The sequence below is a fragment of the Sciurus vulgaris genome, assembly GCF_902686455.1.
Source record: "Sciurus vulgaris genome assembly, chromosome: 5".
Taxonomy (NCBI): Eukaryota; Metazoa; Chordata; class Mammalia; order Rodentia; family Sciuridae; genus Sciurus; species Sciurus vulgaris.
In genome coordinates this window covers 16,830,812-16,849,589 of record NC_136465.1, presented here as the reverse complement: position 1 = coordinate 16,849,589, position 18,778 = coordinate 16,830,812, and the positions used below count along the sequence as shown (strand labels likewise).

General features: G+C 40.9%; 1 protein-coding gene across 3 annotated transcripts in view; it reads right to left on the bottom strand.

Annotated features, from left to right (window-relative positions):
- Nucleotides 1-18,778, bottom strand: part of CSGALNACT1 (chondroitin sulfate N-acetylgalactosaminyltransferase 1) — a 311,827-nt gene that overhangs the window by 161,280 nt on the left and 131,769 nt on the right. For all 3 annotated transcript variants that reach the window (XM_079143355.1, XM_079143357.1, XM_079143356.1), the window contains exons 2-3: nt 18,086-18,243; nt 17,692-17,782 (exon numbers count right to left, since the gene is read on the bottom strand). The gene's annotated coding sequence lies outside the window, so the exon portion shown is untranslated. The remainder of the gene's footprint in view (nt 1-17,691; nt 17,783-18,085; nt 18,244-18,778) is intronic.

Sequence of the window (18,778 nt, the reverse complement as noted above, 5' to 3'; positions counted from 1 at the left end):
GAGCGAGTTGTTGGAAATACAGCAGTGAAGAGAGATAAAAACCCTGCCCTCATGAAGTGTCATTCTAGGCCTAGGAATCCACATACGTGACACTTGTCATTTTGGTTTTCTTGAGGGGCTTCATCACTGTGTCAATTTCTCTATCCCTAAGATCACAAAAATATTGAACTGCTGAAGCTCAAAGCACTTTAGCAGTCCTGTATGTGACATGAGTTCCAGAGAGGTGGGCAGGGAGCCCAGATCCCAGCAGTGCTTGTATGCATGGCCTTTGATCACTTTACATTTCTGAGCCTCAGTTTCCTCTTTAGTTAAACAAAGACTAGATTCAAGTCTCACTCAATCCCCAGAGTTAGAGGGTTTGGGGAACACATGGTGGGAAAAGGGCATTCTGGATAGCACAACAACTGAATGGGCCAGGAATGCTGGACATCCTGTATGTAACAGGACAAGCCTCATCCAGGGTCACGGTGACCAGGAGAGCCAGGATCTGCTGACACTGTATTTGAGATCCTTTTATGGACATTCTGCTATTCCACGCTTTCAAGGATTGCCTGGGTGCTACACATCCTGATTTCTGTTCACTTGCTCATGCACAGGAGCACCTGTGGTGGGAAAGCCATCTACCAGGATCCTCTCTAAAGACATTCTACTGGGGACAGTATGCAGCTCTTAGTTACCATTCTAAAGCTACCCAAATTTTCAAATTTTCTGATTCCTTTTAGGAAGGTCTTTTCATAGCTGAAACTAAAATCAATAAAATTATCATCTCAACGAGATCTAATTTCTGCTAGGATCTGGCTATTTTGCACAGTTATTGTGTGTTGTTACAAAGAAATATAAACCTGATTATAATCCTAGTTTTCAGAAGATTTATAACATACTTCCAAAGCCTGAGGTGGATAATGCTAAAATATTTTATAAACAGATCATTAATCCAGAAAAAACAGGCAGCTGGTGGGAAAAGTAACATGTGAACCAAACCAAAAAGGTTAAATAAGAAAGTCAACACATAAACAATGTAGTTAAATAGCTACCCTTTTCTCCCCTGATAAGCAGGATGAAATGCAGTAAGAGGCTCTGCTCAGGCCTCTCTAGCTGACACATAGCACATGTGAAAGGACTTTTCACCTCCTGATGATTAGGTCAAAAATCATCCTCTTTTCTCTATAATAGATAATGCCATCAATTATTTCTGGTTCCTGCCCCTTTTTGGTACTATTATTATATCCCTTACAGATATTTGACTCTAACCTGCCCTTAAGATACATATTTGGGTGGCTGAAGACCACAGAAGGATGTTAAAACATGCCCGGAAAGACTGTTTTGCCTCAGCCAATGGTTCCCAAACTATGCACCCTAAAGGGTACTGCAGCATGTTTCAGGGCATTTCAAATTGTCAAGCAAAACTGGACATCTGCTGCTAACTACTAGGTCAAGGGAGTTCACACTTCCCTCATTGATGGAGCAACATTGCTCCTGATGTACCAGTTTTGCAAAACTGCTTTTTCAGCAGTTGCTGAAATAAAAGGCAATCAATCGCAACACACAAAATGAGGGGGTGGGGTCCAGTTTGATTCCAAGTCTGCAAGGCTATGCTGAGCCCAAGAGAGGCACACATTTCATTACGAAGCAACTGCGGTTACTAAAGAATGAGGTAAAACTATTGCTTTCCTTTCACTTTAGAGTATTATTTTTTTTTCCAAATAGCTACAAAGTCTTTAAGACAGAAATAATCAAACCCACAGATCTAACTACTTAATTTTAAAAACTTTGAGCTATTTCTTTAGGCCAAGGGCATGCTACAAAAATTAAAGAGATGCTAACGGCACCAAGAACATTGAAGAACCTCTGAACTTAATCTCTTGGTCATTCTCCAAAACAAAACAAAGAAGAGGAAGCTTTCTGTTTGAAAGTGCTGACATCTGGAAAAAAGAGACCCCTTCCTAGATCCATCCTCATGGAAGTCACAGCAGCAGCAATGGCTGCAGACCCTGTAGCCAGCAGAAGGGTCAGGACCACCAGGGGAGCTGCACCACACCAGAAGGTCTGCTGTCACCTTTGTTTCTGGGGGGTTCAAGGGTGGAAGAACCACTGACATAAATGCTAAATACTGTATAAAAGTTAGGGGTGCATATTCAAGCAACAGATTGCATGTTTTCATTATGAACTTGAATGTGTGGGCTCTTCAGAATCACCAGGATACAAAACATAGCATTCTGTAAAACATCAGTGATGGCGACTTTAGTGCCCTTTCAGCCCCTTACATTCATGCATCTTCAGTTTATCTTCCTGAAGCTCTCACCACAGAATAAGCTTAGGTGGGAGACTCCCTGTGAGCCAACATCCTAGCTGTAAAGAGGAGACTTTAAGAAGGCTAATTGCACAGTGGGCTAATAATTGACTGACAGGTATCAAAAAGAAAGGAAGAAGAACGAAAGCAATGACTTATTAGTTTAAGGAGAAAAACAGTAATTCCATAGTGAAGAAATCAGACATCACTTCATGTCACCATAACAAGGGACAGATCGACATCATGTGCCTCCAGAGGTGACACTCTGATAAGAACACATCCCCACTCAGGTAGACTTTACGCTAAAAATGCATAACCCACATCCAATCATGAGCATGACTCCTCCTCCCACCCAAAATAAAAGATACTTTCAATAATTTTTCTTTTTTTAGTTGTTGATGGACATCATTTTATTAGTTTATTTATATGCAGTGCTAAGAATTAAACTCAATACCTCACCCAAGAGAGGCAAGCCCTCTACCACTGAACCACAACCCCAGCCCAGGAATACATTTTATTTATTTTTTTTAATATTTAAATTTTTTTTTTTTTTAATTTTTATGTGGTGCTGAGGATCGAACCCAGTGCCTCACACATGCTACGCAAGTGCTGTACCACTGAGCCACAACCCCTACCCAGGAATACATTTTAAAAGAAAAAAATACTATGTTCTTCAAACACATCATTTTCACAAAAGACAAAGAAAGACTATGAAAATGTTTCAGATTAAAGGAACAAAGTGGGACATGCAGGGATGTCAGGGAGGAGAGCTGCTCAGTGAGACTTGCCCGCTGTTTCAGTCTTCCCCACTGGGTGAGGCTTCCCCACCGGGGCGATAGAACCAGAGACCAAGGCCCAGACCAGTCGAGCCCCAGCCCACAGTCTACTGCCCCTTTAGCTGATCATTGGTTAACACGTGGAGGCGCCTCTGCCCACTAGCAGGGAATATACCCCACCTGGAGGCCACCACTCCTAGAGGGGCAGCTTCCTGTGGAGCACTGCATTATCAAGTTCCTCTAAGACTTCAGGCTACTGAAGGCTAGGAGGTGAGCTATTGGAAACCTACAGGGACACTATAAGTCAATAGGGGGAAAACTGTAATATCTCAGAGTTTCACTACTAGAGGGGAAGATACCTGAGAAAACAAGGGAAGAAAATGTCCCAAACAAACCTAGATGCTACATCAATAAAATCCAATGACAGCATGGCAGAAGACATGTCAGAAAGGGAGTTCAGAATGTACATAATTAAAATGATCAGAGAAGCAAACGAAGAGATGAGAGAGCAAATGCAGGCATTGAATGATCACACTAATCAACAATTAAAAGAGCAAATGTGGGAAGCGAAAGATCATTTCAATAAAGAGATAGAGATTCTGAAAAAGAAAAAAAAAAAAAAAAACAGAAATCCTTGAAATGAAGGAAACAATAAACCAAATTGAAAATTCCATAGACAGCATAACCAATAGAATAGAACACCTGGAAGACAGAATCTCAGACACTGAAGACAAAATATTTAATCTTTAAAACAAAGTTGACCAAACAGAGAAGATGGTAAGAAATCATGAACAGAATCTATGAGAATTATGGGATATCATGAAAAGGCGAAATTTAAGAATTATTGGGATTGAGGAAGGCTTAGAGAAACAAACCAAAGGAATGAATAATCTATTCAATGAAATAATATCAGAAAATTTCCCAAATCTGAACAATGAAATGGAAAATCAAGTACAAGAGGCTTATAGGACTCCAAATATACAAAATTACAACAGACCCACACCAAGGCACATTATAATGAAAATACCCAACATACAAAATAAAGACAGAATTTTAAAGGCAGCGAGAGAAAATAATCAAATTACATTCGGGGAAAACCAATAAAGATATCAGCAGATTTTTCAACCAAGACCCGAAAAACTAGAAGGGCCGGGAACATTTTTCAAGCTCTGAAAGAAAATGGATGCCAATCAAGAATCTTATACCCAGCAAAACTTACCTTCAGATTTGACAATGAAATAAGATCCTTCCATGATAAACAAAAGCTAAAAGAATTTACAAATAGAAAGCTGGTACTATAGAACATTCTCAGCAAAATATTCCCTGAGGAAGAGATGAAAAACAATGATGTAAATCAGTAAAGGGGAGGAACAAACTACCCTAAAGAAATAGCCAAATAAAGGAGAAACCAAGTCATGTTAAAAAACAAAAATAAGTCAAATGACCAGGAATACAAATCATATCTCAATAATAACCCTGAATGTTAATGGCCTGAACTCATCAATCAAAAGAATACAGACTGGCATTTAACATAACTTTCTCACCACTGGACAGATCTTCCAAACAAAAATTGAACAAAGAAACCATAGATCTCAATAACACAATCAATAATTTAGACTTAACAGACATACATACAACAAAGAGTGAATACATTTTCTTCTCAGCAGCACATGGATCCTTCTCTAAAATAGACCATATATTATACCACAAAGCTACTGTTAGTAAATACAAGAAGAGAGAGATACTACCTTGTATTCTATCAGATCATAATGGATTGAAACTAGAAATAAATGACAGAATAAAAAACAGAAACTACTCCAACGCCTGGAGATTAAATAATACACTATTGAATGATGAATGGATAACAGAAGACATCAGGGGGGAAATTAAAAAATTCTTAGAAGTAAACGAGAACAAAGATACAACATATGAAAATCTTTGGGACACTATGAAAGCAGTACTTAGAGGAAAATTTATTTCATGGAGTGCATTCAATAAAAGAAGAAAAAATCAACAAATAAATAACCTAACACTACAGCTCGAAGCCCTAGAAAAAGAACAGAGCAACACCAAAAGTAGTAGAAGACAGGAAACAGTTAAAATCAAAGCTGAAATCAACGAAATTAAAACAAAAGAAACAATCAAAAAAATTGACAAAATAAAGTTGGTTCTTTGAAAAAATAAAATTGATAAACCCTTAGCCACACTAACAAAGAGAAGGAAAGAGAAAACTCAAATTTCTAAAATTCGGGATGAAAAAGGAAATATCACGACAGACACTACTGAAATACACAACATAATTAGAAGCTATTTTGAGAAAACCTATACTCCAACAAAACAGAAAATCTTGAAGACATCAACAAGTTTCTAGAGACATATAATTTACCCAAACTGAATCACAATTTAAATAGATCAATTTCAAGTAATGAAATAGAAGAAGTCATCAAAAGCCTACCAACGAAGAAAAGCCCAGGATCAGATGGGTTCTCAGCCAAGTTCTACAAAACCTTTAAAGAAGAGCTCATTCCAATACTCCTCAAAGTATTCCATGAAATAGAAGAGGAGGGAAGCCTCCCAAACTCATTCTATGAAGCCAGTTATCACCCTGATACCTAAACCAGACAGAGACTCATCAAGGAAAATTTCAGACCAATATCCCTAATGAACATCAATGCAAAAATTCTCAACAAAACTTTAGCAAATTGCACACAAAAACATATTAAAAAGATAGTGCACCACGATCAAGTGGGTTTTATCCCAGGGATGCAAGGTCGGTTCAACATCCAGAAATCAATAAATGTAATTCACCATATCAACAGACTTAAAGTCAAGAATCACATGATTATTTCAATAGATGCAGAAAAAGCATTTGATAAAATACAGCACCCCTTCATGCTCAAAACACTAGAAAAAATAGGGATTGTAGGAATATTCCTCAACATTTTAAAGGCTATCTATTCTAAACCCATGGCCAATACCATTCTAAATGGTGAAAAACTGAAAGCATTCCCCCTAAAAAGTGGAACAAGGCAGGGATGCCTTCTTTCACCACTTCTATTCAACATTGTCCTTGAAACTCTAGTCAGACTTGAAACTCTAGTCAGAGCAATTAGACAGACCAAAGAAATTAAAGGGACCAAAGAAATTTCCAAATAGGAAAAGAAGAACTCAAAGTATCCCTATTTGCCGATGACATGATTCTATATTTAGAGGAGCCTGGAAATTCCACCAGAAAACTTCTAGAACTCATAAGTGAATTCATTATAGTAGCAGGATATAAAATCAATGCTCATAAATCAAAAGCACTTTTATTCATAAATAATGAATCCTCTGAAAGAGAATTTAGGAAAACTTTCCCACTCACAATAGCCTCAAACAAAATAAAATATTTGGGAATCAGTCCAACCAAAGAGGTAAAAGACCTCTACAATGAGAACTACAGAACACTAAAGAAAGAAATTAAAGAAAACCTTAGAAGATGGAAAGATCTCCCATGTTCTTGGATAGGCAGAATTAATATTGTAAAAATGGCCATACTACCAAAAAGTGCTATACAGATTCAGTGCAATTTCAATTAAAATCCCAATGACATACCTCACAGAAATAGAGCAAGCAATCATAAAATTTATTTGGAAAAATAAGAGACCCAGAATAGCTAAATCAATCCTTAGCAGGAAGAGTGAAGCAGGGGGTATCGCAACACCAGAACTTCAACTATACTACAGAGCAACAGTAACAAAAACGGCATGGTATTGGCACCAAAATAGACAGGTAGATCAATGGTACAGAATAGAGGACACAGAGACAAGCCCAAATAAATACAGTTTTCTCATACTAGACAAAGGTGCCAAAAAACATGCAATGGAGAAAAGACAGCCTGTTCAACAAATGGTGCTGGGAAAACTGGAAATCCATATGCAGCAGAATGAAACTAAACCCCTATCTCTCACCCTGCACAAAACTCAACTCAAAGTGGATCAACAACCTCAGAATCAAACCAGAGACCCTGCACCTTATAGAAGAAAAAGTAGGTCCAAATCTTCATCATGTCAGCTTAGGATCAGAGTTCCTTAACATGAGTCCCAAAGCACAAGAAATAAAAGCAAGAATCAATAACTAGGAAAGATTCAAACTAAAAAGCTTTTTTTTCAGCAAAGGTAACTATCAGCAATGTGAAGAGAGAGCCTACAGAGTGGGAGAAAATCTTTGCTCCTTATATTTCAGATAGAGCACTAATCTCCAGAATCTATAAAGAACACAAAAAACTTTACACCAAGAATACAAATAACCCAATCAACAAATGGGCTAAGGAAATGAGCAGACACTCCACAGAAGAAGATCTACAAGCAATCAACAGATATATGAAAAAATGTTCAACTTCTCTAGTAATAAGAGAAATGCAAATCAAAACTACCCTAAGATTCCATCTCACCCCAATTAGAATGGCGATTATCAAGAATACAAGCAACGATAGGTGTTGGAGAGGATGTGGGGATAAAGGTACACTAATGCATTGCTGGTGGGGTTGCAAATTAGTGCAGCCACTCTGGAAAGTAGTATGGAGATTCCTTAGAAAACTTGGAATGGACCCACCATTTGACCCAGTTATCTCACTCCTTGGCTTATACCCAAAGGACTTAAAATAAGCATACTACAGTGACGCAGCCACATCAATGTTCATAGTTGCTTAATTCACAATAGCCAGATTGTGGAACCAACGTAGATGCCCTTCAATAGATGAATGGATAAAGAAACTGTGGTATGTATATACAATGGAATATTCCTCAGCCATAAAGAATAATAAAAGTATGGCATTTTCAGGCAAATGGATGAAACTGGAGAATATCATGCTAAGTAAGATAAGTCAATCTCAAAAACCCAAAGGACAAATGATCTCACTGATAAGCGGATGATGATACATAAAGGAGGGTGGGAGGTAGGCAAGAATGGAGGAAGGATGGACTATATAGGGGAAAAAGAGGGGTAGGAGGAGTGGGGGCAAGAAAAAATAACAGAATTAATCAAACATCATTACCCTATGTAAAAGTATGGTGCAACTCTACTTCATGTACAACCAGAGAAACAAGTTGTACCACATTTGTTTACAATAAAAAAATAAAAATAAAAAGTAGAGGAACAAAGAGATCTAGCAAATAAATGCAGTACCTCATCCTGGTGCTAGAGGGGAAAATGTTATAAAGGTCATTATAAAATGAATTTACACAACTAGAATATATACCATACATAAGGTAAAATTAAACAGATGTTAAATTTAAGGATGTTGATATCTGCACCGTTGTTAGTAAATGAGAATATCTTTATGCTTAAGAAAAACACACTAAATTGATGATGTGTGAACCTATTCTTAAACAGTTCAGAAAAAATATTATATATATTTATTTTTTATGTGTGTATATATATGTATGTAGATACACAAACATATGCACATATACATACACACATTTATTTTAGAGAGAGATGGTGGAAGGGAGAAATAAAGAGCACAAATAAAAAAGAAATGATGCAAAAAATTAACAATAAGTCAATTTAGGTCAAGGGCATATGGGTGCTCTTTGTGCTATCCTTATTTTTTTGCAATTTTCCTATAATTTAACGTTATTTCCAAAAATAGATTTTCAAAAAGTAAAATTCTATGTGAATGCAGAAGGCAAGTGTTTAGGTAACTTCACTGGAGATCTGCACCACAGATCAAGAAGGCATGTGTTAGAAATACAAGGTCTGGTGACAGGAAGTTCACTACAAATCCACGGCACAGAGAAAGGGGTCTCAGGTCTCCACCCGCCGCAGGAGCTCCACTAAAGGACACGCAGCAAAGAGGGCTGAGGACTTCAAGCAGGAAACAAAGCTAGGAGGAGCCCTGACCGCAGAGGTTTGCCACCTGGGAGTGACGTCTTGGCGTCATCGCGTGGCGCTCAGTGGGAGCTGCCCTCACACTGAGCTTCCCCAGGGATTCTGTTCTCTGGGTGCGGAGTGGAGCCTGGGATCCTGGCTGCTCCGCCAGTGTCCTGGAGAACTGCTGCAGGTTGTCCCAATGACCACACTATGGGCTACACCTTCCAGCTGACCCTTCCCGTGCAGGGAACCTCCAGTCCCCAGAACCATACTTTAAGGACAATGGTTTTCTTTGAAGAGTCTGCAGATTTCTTTACAGGGCATGAATAAGGAGAACAGTTTTCATCTTAAATTAAATGGACTGGAGACCCACCCCAGAGAAACAGGACACCTGGCATCAAAGGGTGTCTGCAGCCCCTCCCAGTCAGCCTCGCCAATTGCTACGCAGTCTTCCAGACTGGCTCAGGTATCGCTCCAGCGACTGGCCCCGCCCTCCTTCCCTCCAGGTGCTGCACCCCACGCCCACCTGCCTCATGCCCGGTCTCAACCTTGTCCCTGTCTCTCCCTCCAGGCTGTCCTTGAAGATAAGGATTGTCATGTCCCTCCCTGAATCTCCAGCAAGGAGCACAAGATCTGCCCAAGGTCGATATCCAAACTGTGGTTTGTTTCATCAATTAACCAACTAATAAGCAATTGCATTCTTCCAAGTTTGCAAGCTGGGAAAGGAAAAGGGGAGAAGGAGAGATCGGATATTTCCTTTTCCATTTTAGAGTAGCATGAGAGTACATGTCATGTTAGTTAGTACTGATAATGATTTATCACATACCTACTACATGCCAGTATTTCATCATTACTCATTTCAATCCTTATAGCTCTACAAGGTACCTTTTTCAGTGGGAGAAACTGAAGGGCAGAGGGTTAAAAACTTGAGCTGGCTCACAGCTGATACAGGTGGGAATAAGGTTTCCAGAGCCATTGTCAACCCAAACTGCCTCTCGCCTAGGAAAGCCCTGCCGTAACCGCACCACCAAGCTGCCCAACAACTGGAGGGGAAGAGGGCTGGAGGCCTAAACAAGTAGCAATTCCCAGATGGCAGCACTGGCCTGCCTCCAAAGGGAAGAAAACCGCATGGGTACATCTCCTGAAGACACTGCCGGTGCAGACTTGGGCCCTGGTATCCATGAACTTCTGTTTCTCTTGCCCAAACAACATGAAATAACTAGGTAAGGGAATCAGAAGTGCAGTAAACAGGCTAACCAAGAGTCACTCTTTTTCCGATGCACTTTTTACTCTCTCAAAGTGAATTGTTTTCACTCAGTCATGTACATTTTTACGTCCAGTTTCTCCCATGATTTTATTAAGGGGAAAAAAAAACAAGACACCACCCTTGAGAGGAAGGCAGGCCAGCAGAAGAGGCAAGAAGGACAGATACTGTTTCAAGTGGACTGAAGCCTCCAAGCATTTCACCACCTGCCTTTCCAGAAGAGCAGGAGGTTCTGCTCCCCACCTCCACCCACTAATCACTTACTTACTGAACATCTGTTGAGTACCTACTGTGTGCCAGGTATCATGCTGGGCACTGCAGATGTAAAGTTGTACCCAATGGGATCCAGTACCCTGAGAAATCACAGCAGATGAGAAAGAAAAGCAAGAAAACCAAAAGGGCGCAGCACCCCTGGTAAGTGCCACAAAGGGGGCAAATTAGCCTAGAAAGTCAGCCCAGGGGAAAGGGTCCAGGAAGCAGGGCGGCCAAAGCCTGTCTTTGAGAATAAGTAGCAACTGGTCTAGCCAACAGGCTTGAAAGGACATCCCAGGGAGAGGACATAGCAAAGGCATCAGCCAAGGAGAGAGGGGATTGGTGTTAGGGAACTGCACAGATTTGGTGTGGCTGGAACAGCAGAGCAGGGAAGTGGGAGGGTGAATAGCCTTAAAGGTCGCCCTGGAGGAGATTCTGAGCAGCGAGCCGCTGAGCACAGATGCAGTCTGTGAAGGTCCCTGGGATGGTGTGGTGGAGGGGGTGACAGCAGGAAGATGAGTTCAGGAGAGCACAACAAAATTCAAGTGCAAAGTGATACGAGGGCCTGAACCAATCAGAGAGGGTAGAAAAGGAGACAAACAGAAGAAAACATGGAAGGTAGGGCCAGCACGTGGCAACAGGCCAGGTAAGCAGGGTGAATGAAAGCAAGGACGGACGTGGAGGACACATCTGGACTTCTGGCTTGGAGACCCAGGTGGAAGGAGGAGGATTGGGCTGGCGACTGGTGGGAGAGACCAGACGGATGCAGTGAGTCAGGGAGCTGGTGGTACATGTGGGAAACGTGACCCAGAGTCCACAGCTCAGGAGAGGAGAGTGAGCCGGGGGCACACCCTTGGAAGTCAGCACTATCAAAGTTCACTACTCAGACCAAAAGAAAATATGCCGATGAAACAGATGAGAAGACAAAGTCTGACGTGCCAGGGGACATCAGTGAAGAAGGCAGTGCACAACAGCCAGAGGAGCTTATGGTCCCATTATATAAATAAGCCAAGGAACCGAGAGTTTCAGGGACAATGGTCAAGCTGTCAAGTGCTGGAGAGATCAGGGAACACCGAAGATGTCAGTCCACGTGGCTGTTATAACCAAACACCTGAGGCAGGTACTTGTAAACACAGGTTTATTGAGTCCACAGTTCTGCAATTTTAAGGGACGGTGCCAGCATCAGCTCAGACCTGGTGAGGATCTCGTGGAGGATGGGATCATGACAGGAGCATGTGCAAGAGGGAGACTTCACGCTGTTAGGCAGAAGCCAAAGGGGCTGGAGCATGGCCAAGCAAGAACTAACCCAGGGGCTCCAGAAAAATTACTTAGTTCCTTCCTAAGCCATGTCCCCAATGACCTAAAAACCTCCGGCTAGGCCCCACCTCTTAAAGGTCCCATCACCTCCAAATATACATCAGGGACAGAGGAGCTTCCAACACATGAACCTCTGGTGGACAAAGCCATCCAAACCGTAGCAATCTTGTATTAACATCTAAGTACTCAAAGTAATAGTTAACGTGCCTCAAATCAGATTATGATAAGATAAACAAAAACACTGAGACTGAAACACACAAGGACTTTAGGGGGAGAAAAGTGAAGTGACCATATAACATGAAAACAACCAGGAATTCCACATGCTCCTAGCTAACCTGCACCTGGGTACAGTACTCATTCTAATGAAACTTGAATTAGGATAGATGTGAATTGGGATAGATGTGAATTTTTTGAAGCTACAGGTAAGAGCTTTAATTCACTTTCCTGAAAAAAAGTTACCATAAAAGTTAAATGTTATAAATCACATGTTGGCACTTAATTTTTACTTAATTTTTTCCTCCACCCATCAAGACCTCTACTCCTTGGCATATATCCTGTACATAGACATAAGGTTGGCAATTCACGCCCTTCTAAAGTTAGAAAACACATTTGATGATCTGAATAACCCTGGCTGCAAGTTTTATTCTGAGATTTTTTTATTTTTCAGCTTTCCCATCAATTATGTAGAAAATACTTCTAATAAATTCCTTTCTTACCTAAGTTAGACTTGATTTCTAGGTGAGACTTGATTTCTGTTTCTTGCAACCAAGAATGCTAACATTTTATTTTGCCAACAAATACAATTTTAAAACCATCATTAATGTAATTAATAACCCATCTAAAACAAATTTTAATAAATAAGAAAACAGGCCAGAACCTTAAGGTTCAAGTTATTCTTTGAAAGGGAACATCAGCTCTTTGAAAACACCACCCCATTTTTCTCATTTCTCTGTGGATGACTGAGATCATCTCCAGAGACTAGGTACCAATCCAATAACTGGTACATGGAAACCCCCCCGTGAATTCAACACTTCTAAGTGTTGATATGTTTGCCCTGTTGAAAATATGTAGCACTATACTGAAACTTTTAGGTGTAAACATTAAGTCCTATTTCTGATTACCTTATGTTTTTAAAGAACTTCAAAAAAGATATAAAGTATCAGTTTAGATCAGATATTTTCCCAGTAGAAGAGATGAATTTAATTTTTCTCAGGGGACCTTGCCCATATGATCATGTTAGTAATATTTATACTAAGTAACACCCAGCAGTGCGGTTTGCAGCAGGTACATTTCCTCTGCCCGCCCACTCTGTTCACCCCAGGACCAGCCCAGCCCTTCCTCCCTCACGACCTTCCTTCCCCTCCCAGCTCACATGTTCCCGCCTGGTTTGTTCCAGTTTCATTGCAAATTCTTCAGAAAGATAACACATTGTGGGTCAGAACCTTTGAGATGAAAGAGAACCTAAAGCGTCGGCTGAACATTTTGAAACTGTACTCTTTCATACATTAGAGGGTTATTTACACCTTTAGAGTCATGATTTTCCACCAGAAAGGTCTATGAGGGTGATGAGGGAGGAGAAAAGCAAAAAGACCTCAGTTGGAGGCTTTGGTGAGCAATCCAGTCGAACCTGAAGATTGCCAGGCCTTCTGCTTGTGATAGAACAGACATTTCTGCTCTTAATCATGAAAGTAATTTTTAAAGTGTCATACAAGTATTTCTGGATGAGCAATAAGATCCTATTATCTTTGTTGGAAAAAAAAAAACGACAAGGAAATGAGTAATTCTGAATCAGGTTTTAACTGCAAAAATAGGCAACAATAAGAAAAAAGGTATAACAAGGTCTAAAATTAAATTCCAAAGACCTTACCAATATAAATACAGTTTTATATATACATATATATGTATATACATATGCATAATACATTTAAATTTAAAGAGATTTATTTATTTTTAAATAAAAGTGATATTTTAAAATCTGAGCAAAGGAGAAATGAAGCTCAAATAATAAAAAGTTCCTAAATCAAAGAAATTCTTTTAATTTTTTTCTCATTTTAAAGGATAACGATCTTTATAAAAGCAAGCACTTTGACTTTATTTTTAATTGTAGTAAAACACATAAAACAAAAAAAAATTATCACCTTAGCCGTTTTTAACTACTCAGTTGAAAAAATTTACCATCTTAATAATTTCAAGTGCATGGTTCACAGTTCAGTAATACCAAGCACATTCACTGTTCTGCAACCAATTTCCAGAACTTTTTCATCTTACCAAACTGAAATTCTTTGCCCAACAAACATGTCCCCCATTCTCTCCTACCCCTATTCCCCCACCCTACGCTTTGTCTCCATAAGTATGACCACTCTAGGTATCACATATAAGCGAAATCACATAGAATTTTCCCTTTCATGATTGTTTATTTCACTTAGCAAAATGTCCTCAAGATTAATCTACATTGTAGCATGTATCAGAACATCCTTCGTTTTAAATGCTGAATAAATATCCCATTGTAGGGGTAGACCCAGTTGTGTTGATCCATTTATCTGAAAATGGACTCTGGGCTTGCTTCCACCTTCTTTGACTTATTTTGAAACAATTTATTTACCTGAGCAAGTAGGACTTGCTGGTGTCAGACTGACTGGGTTCAAATCCCTCACTTCCACTGTGGCTCAGAAAACACAAGGTTAAGAGAAAGGAGGCAGAGACGGAGGAAAGGCAGGGGCAGGAAATGGGAATGCTGGCATTGCTGGGTGCTGAGCAGGGTTTTCAGGTACCAAGAATTCATTCAAGCACTTGTCAGTGAATTTGACTACGGACAGACAACTGCTGGATGCTAAAAATGCAGAGAGCATGCCTCCTTCAGGGACAATGACGGTCAAAGGCTATCTACAGGTAAATAATTACAGACAATGGGAAAGATAAGGCAACAGAGAGGCGCAATGGCCTGGCCCAGCACAGGCTGTGGCTCATGATAGGTGCTCCCCACGGCCCCCATCTCTCCAGCCACAGCAGAGTCCCAGGGAAAGAAAGAGAGGCTGAGGGTAAGGAGGAAGGAAGGCCCCAGATAAGGAAAGCTGAAGCAAAGAATGGGAGGCAGAAAACAAACTCAACGAACTCAATGAAAAGTGTATCTCAGTAAGCAGAGCCCTAAAACAGAATAGGAACAACAAGAAACAAGACCTAATTAAGTATCAATCAATAGGAAGAAATGAAAACCTGCCAGAAAGCACACATCAGCAAATACACATTCTAGTGCCAGCACCAACCTCCTGGGGTCGCCTCAACTGCAGAAAACAAACCCACAGCTCAGGAGTATAAATTAGAATTGAGGCGATCAAAGCTGACACTCGTTAAAAGCTTACAGACTTTATGTCGCACCTTGTTCCATCAAAAGAAAATATCTTTAAAGTTGAAAACATGTCCAAAAGAAGGGCACTTCACAAAATACAACTGCTCTGTTTAATTCTCTGAGTTTTCAAACATGAGCAACTTGCCAAGTGACTACACTTAGTTTTATGTTAGTGTAGGCATGTGGTGCTTAAGGACAGGGACACGTTCTGAGAAATGCATCATTAGGTGATTTCATCCTGCACAAACATCACAGAGTACACTTACACAAACCGAGAAACAACGACGTCACTAGGTGATAAAATCTTATGTGACCACCATCATCGTTAATGAAAATGTCACGTGGCTGTATGTGCTTATAACACCTGCCTTGTCCCCAGAAGACTGGATCCACTACCATTTTATGTTGTTAGTCATGTTCACGAGCTTGTAGGACTGCAAAGGACCTACAAGATTATGTGTCCACAGACAAGTCTCCACTCCCCAGACACTGTTGAAGGAGTTGGTCCACAAGGTCTGCACGCTGCTCAAGGATGAGAGAAGACCACCTTGCAAACGGCCATGACGTCATGACCTGAGATGTGCAGAAGAGAGCAGGAGGGGCTGGGGGAATGTAACAAGAGGCAGCCCCTTTGATAATGAGTGGCACCCCTTTATTCACTTTTCCATCATTCATTCATTCCCCCGTGTCCCCATTCATTCCCTTATTTGGCACTTCTCGGGAGCCAGGGCAGGTTCTCAGGGCTAAACATCCTCTAGGAAGCAAAGCCTGCCTCACTGTAGGGATGGCTATGGAGGTGAGTTAGAAAGAGAAGTTCTCTGAGGAGCCAGAAGGAGAAAGTACTCCAGGTAGAAAGGAGAATGTGGAGCCCCACAGAGCTCCAGTAGTCTCAGTGAGTTGGGGAGGAGGAGGAAGGGAAGGGGCCAGAAGGTAAAGAGATGGGAGCAAGTGGGACCAGGAGCATGGGGAGCAGGGTGCAGTCCTGAGACAGAAGCACATCGCTCCCTTGACAGGAGAAGGCAGCGAAGGTTGTGGGAATGTAGATACATTTCAAGTTAGAGCAAAGCAGGGAGTTTCTGGCTCCCTGGCAATGCCCCGTCCCTGTGCTGGGATTCAACAGCATTGTGATTACCTCTCAAATGCAGCCTATGCTGTACAATCCTGCTCTTCTGCCACCCAGGCATTGCCCTGTCCTGCTTCTCTAGTACCTTTACTCCACAGCATAAATATGCCCTAGCTTTGCCTTCCCCCACGGAGACCTCAGCAGCCCGAGATTGCTTCTCTAAGTTTACTTGGACCCTTTTCTAATATTATCTCAAGGTGTTAACAGTTACGGTCTCTAATGACACTGGGCTATCACACCATCCAAGTCATTCTCAAAAACATTCAACATCACGAGATCCAAGAGGAGAACAATTCCACATGCCCGTAAGTCACTGAGGCCTCTTGGTCACTTGACTTTCTATTCAGAAAAGAATTATTCTTCAGTTATTTCTGTTTGTTTTATTAGTTTTGGGTTAAGGTTGTTTATATTTTCTCTCTTATTAGTAACTCAAAAGTAGTCTCCCTTAAAATCACATGCTCTATCATTTTAGTACAAGGTAATTCATTAATGCCAAACCATATGATCTGACTTCTACACTTTTATCTTAATCAGAGCAGCAAAATATATAGGACGATGATCAAACAATCTCACAGAAGTTTGTTCAATGAAGAGGGAAGGTGAAGGGCACTTTTTTGTAGATAGATATATGCTGAACACAGCCTGAATTATTTCTAGAGAAACCTATAAAAAGGATCGCTTTGCCGAAGTTGGAAACCATCTATCCTACTCCCAATTCAGACTGTTGCATTTCAACGCTAATGATGTCCCTAAGGTAGTTGTTCTGTTTTTGTTTTTTTAAGTTTAGTCCTGCCAGATGTAATAAAATGCCTTATTGAAAAAAAAAATCATCAAAACTATTAGTTACAAGAGCAGAATTGAAACAATGTTCCAGAAATGTACATTTGTCTTCAGCAGAAAACTAACCGTATAACCCAATAGGGGGCCCTTCTCAGAGTTCTAGCAGGTATGTCCAAGATGTTATAAGTTAGAAAAAAAAAAAAAATCACTCTTCAATTTCCTAAACCATTTTTTAAAAATAAATTATTTTGTAGTATGGTCAAAATTGTGATACCCATATGATTGTAGGGTGAATATTTTAGAAAGTTTAATATTCTGTCCCAACTTCCAAAAGGAGAAAAAAAAGTTTCTGCTTAAGTGAACTTAAAAAAAAAAAAAAAGAATTATGTAGCTCTTCTAGGTATATGTTATTGACTTAAGTCACTTGCCACTTTGAGAAGAGATGAATAACAAAAAAGTTGGAAAAGTTCAATGTAGATTATATCCTTTAAAAAGTGGATAAAAGGACTCAAAGTCAAGTAATTGTGCTACTAGGAATAAATCGTTTTTAGAAATAATATCTTGCCATTAATCAAGGTGAAAATAAATGAAATTTAACATATTTCAAACATATCCAGAATACTGAAAACAACTCAGACCAAACACATAGTTTTGCTTTTTAGCTCATTTATGTCAAATAGACTCACTTACCTGGAAGTTTAAGAAAAGGTTAGGATCTACATTATTCCTCCCCTGGGTAAAAAAATCACTTAGCTGTCTCTCCTTGAAATGCAAAAACAGCCTAAAAAATAAATAAGTAAGCAAATAAGTAAATAAATAAATAAGGTAAATGTCCATGTCTTAAATTCAGATGCAATTACAAAACAGTAAAATATTACAGGATTTAGTATACAAAACTCAGTTCATCTGGAAGTATTACGTCCAAAAGCAGGATGGTTACCCCCCCCCCCTCCATTTTAAGGAGTAAAATTGAAATTATTTGTTTTAAAACAAGAACAATCAAGGTTTAAAAGAGGGAAAGCCATGCAGATCGTGTCAGCTAGAGCAGAGCACTTTTAGGTGAAAAATAACAAAACCAGCTAACCTTGCCAGAAAGAGCTTCGCACAGCTGCCAGAGTGCTGCTCCCAACTCGCACATCTGCCGCGGGTCTGTGACAGCGCTGGAGTCGCGCTCGGGTCCCAGGCTGGGGTCTGGAGTGGAAGTGCTGCCCCCGTCTGCAAGGACCGCGTTCAGCGCCGCCACTTAAGGAAAAAAAAAAAAAAAAAAAAAAAAAAATCCAAGGAATGAAATGTTAAAAAAGAAAGAAAGAAAAAATCCTCGTGTAAGTTTTTCTCGAGGGAAGGAAAGCATCCGCACGCCTCGCAGGGGAGGCAGCGAGGAGCGCCGGCTCCCAGGCAGCCCGCCAGGCGCACCGCGCCGCCCCGGAGGACGCGCGCCCAGCGCCCGCCGCGCAGCGCCGTCGCCCGCGCCTGCAGCCGCCGCTCCCCCGGGAGGCCGCCGCGCCGTGGGGACCGACACGCCGGCCACTGCTGGCGCCGCGCGCGCTACAGCGTGTCGCGCGGGCAGGGAAACCTCCCTGCTAGGGACAGGGAGAGGGTGGGCCCTGTCCTGCCGAATGGCACCGCCGCCGCTTTCCCGAGGCCATGAACCCCAACCCCTGCCAGCCTCTTCTCTCAGTGCTCCCTTTATTCCCAGGAGGCATGGCATGGGGACAGTGATAGGCCCTACACTGTTCCTGCCTTGAGGAATTTCACTGGAGGACACAAATGTATCAGT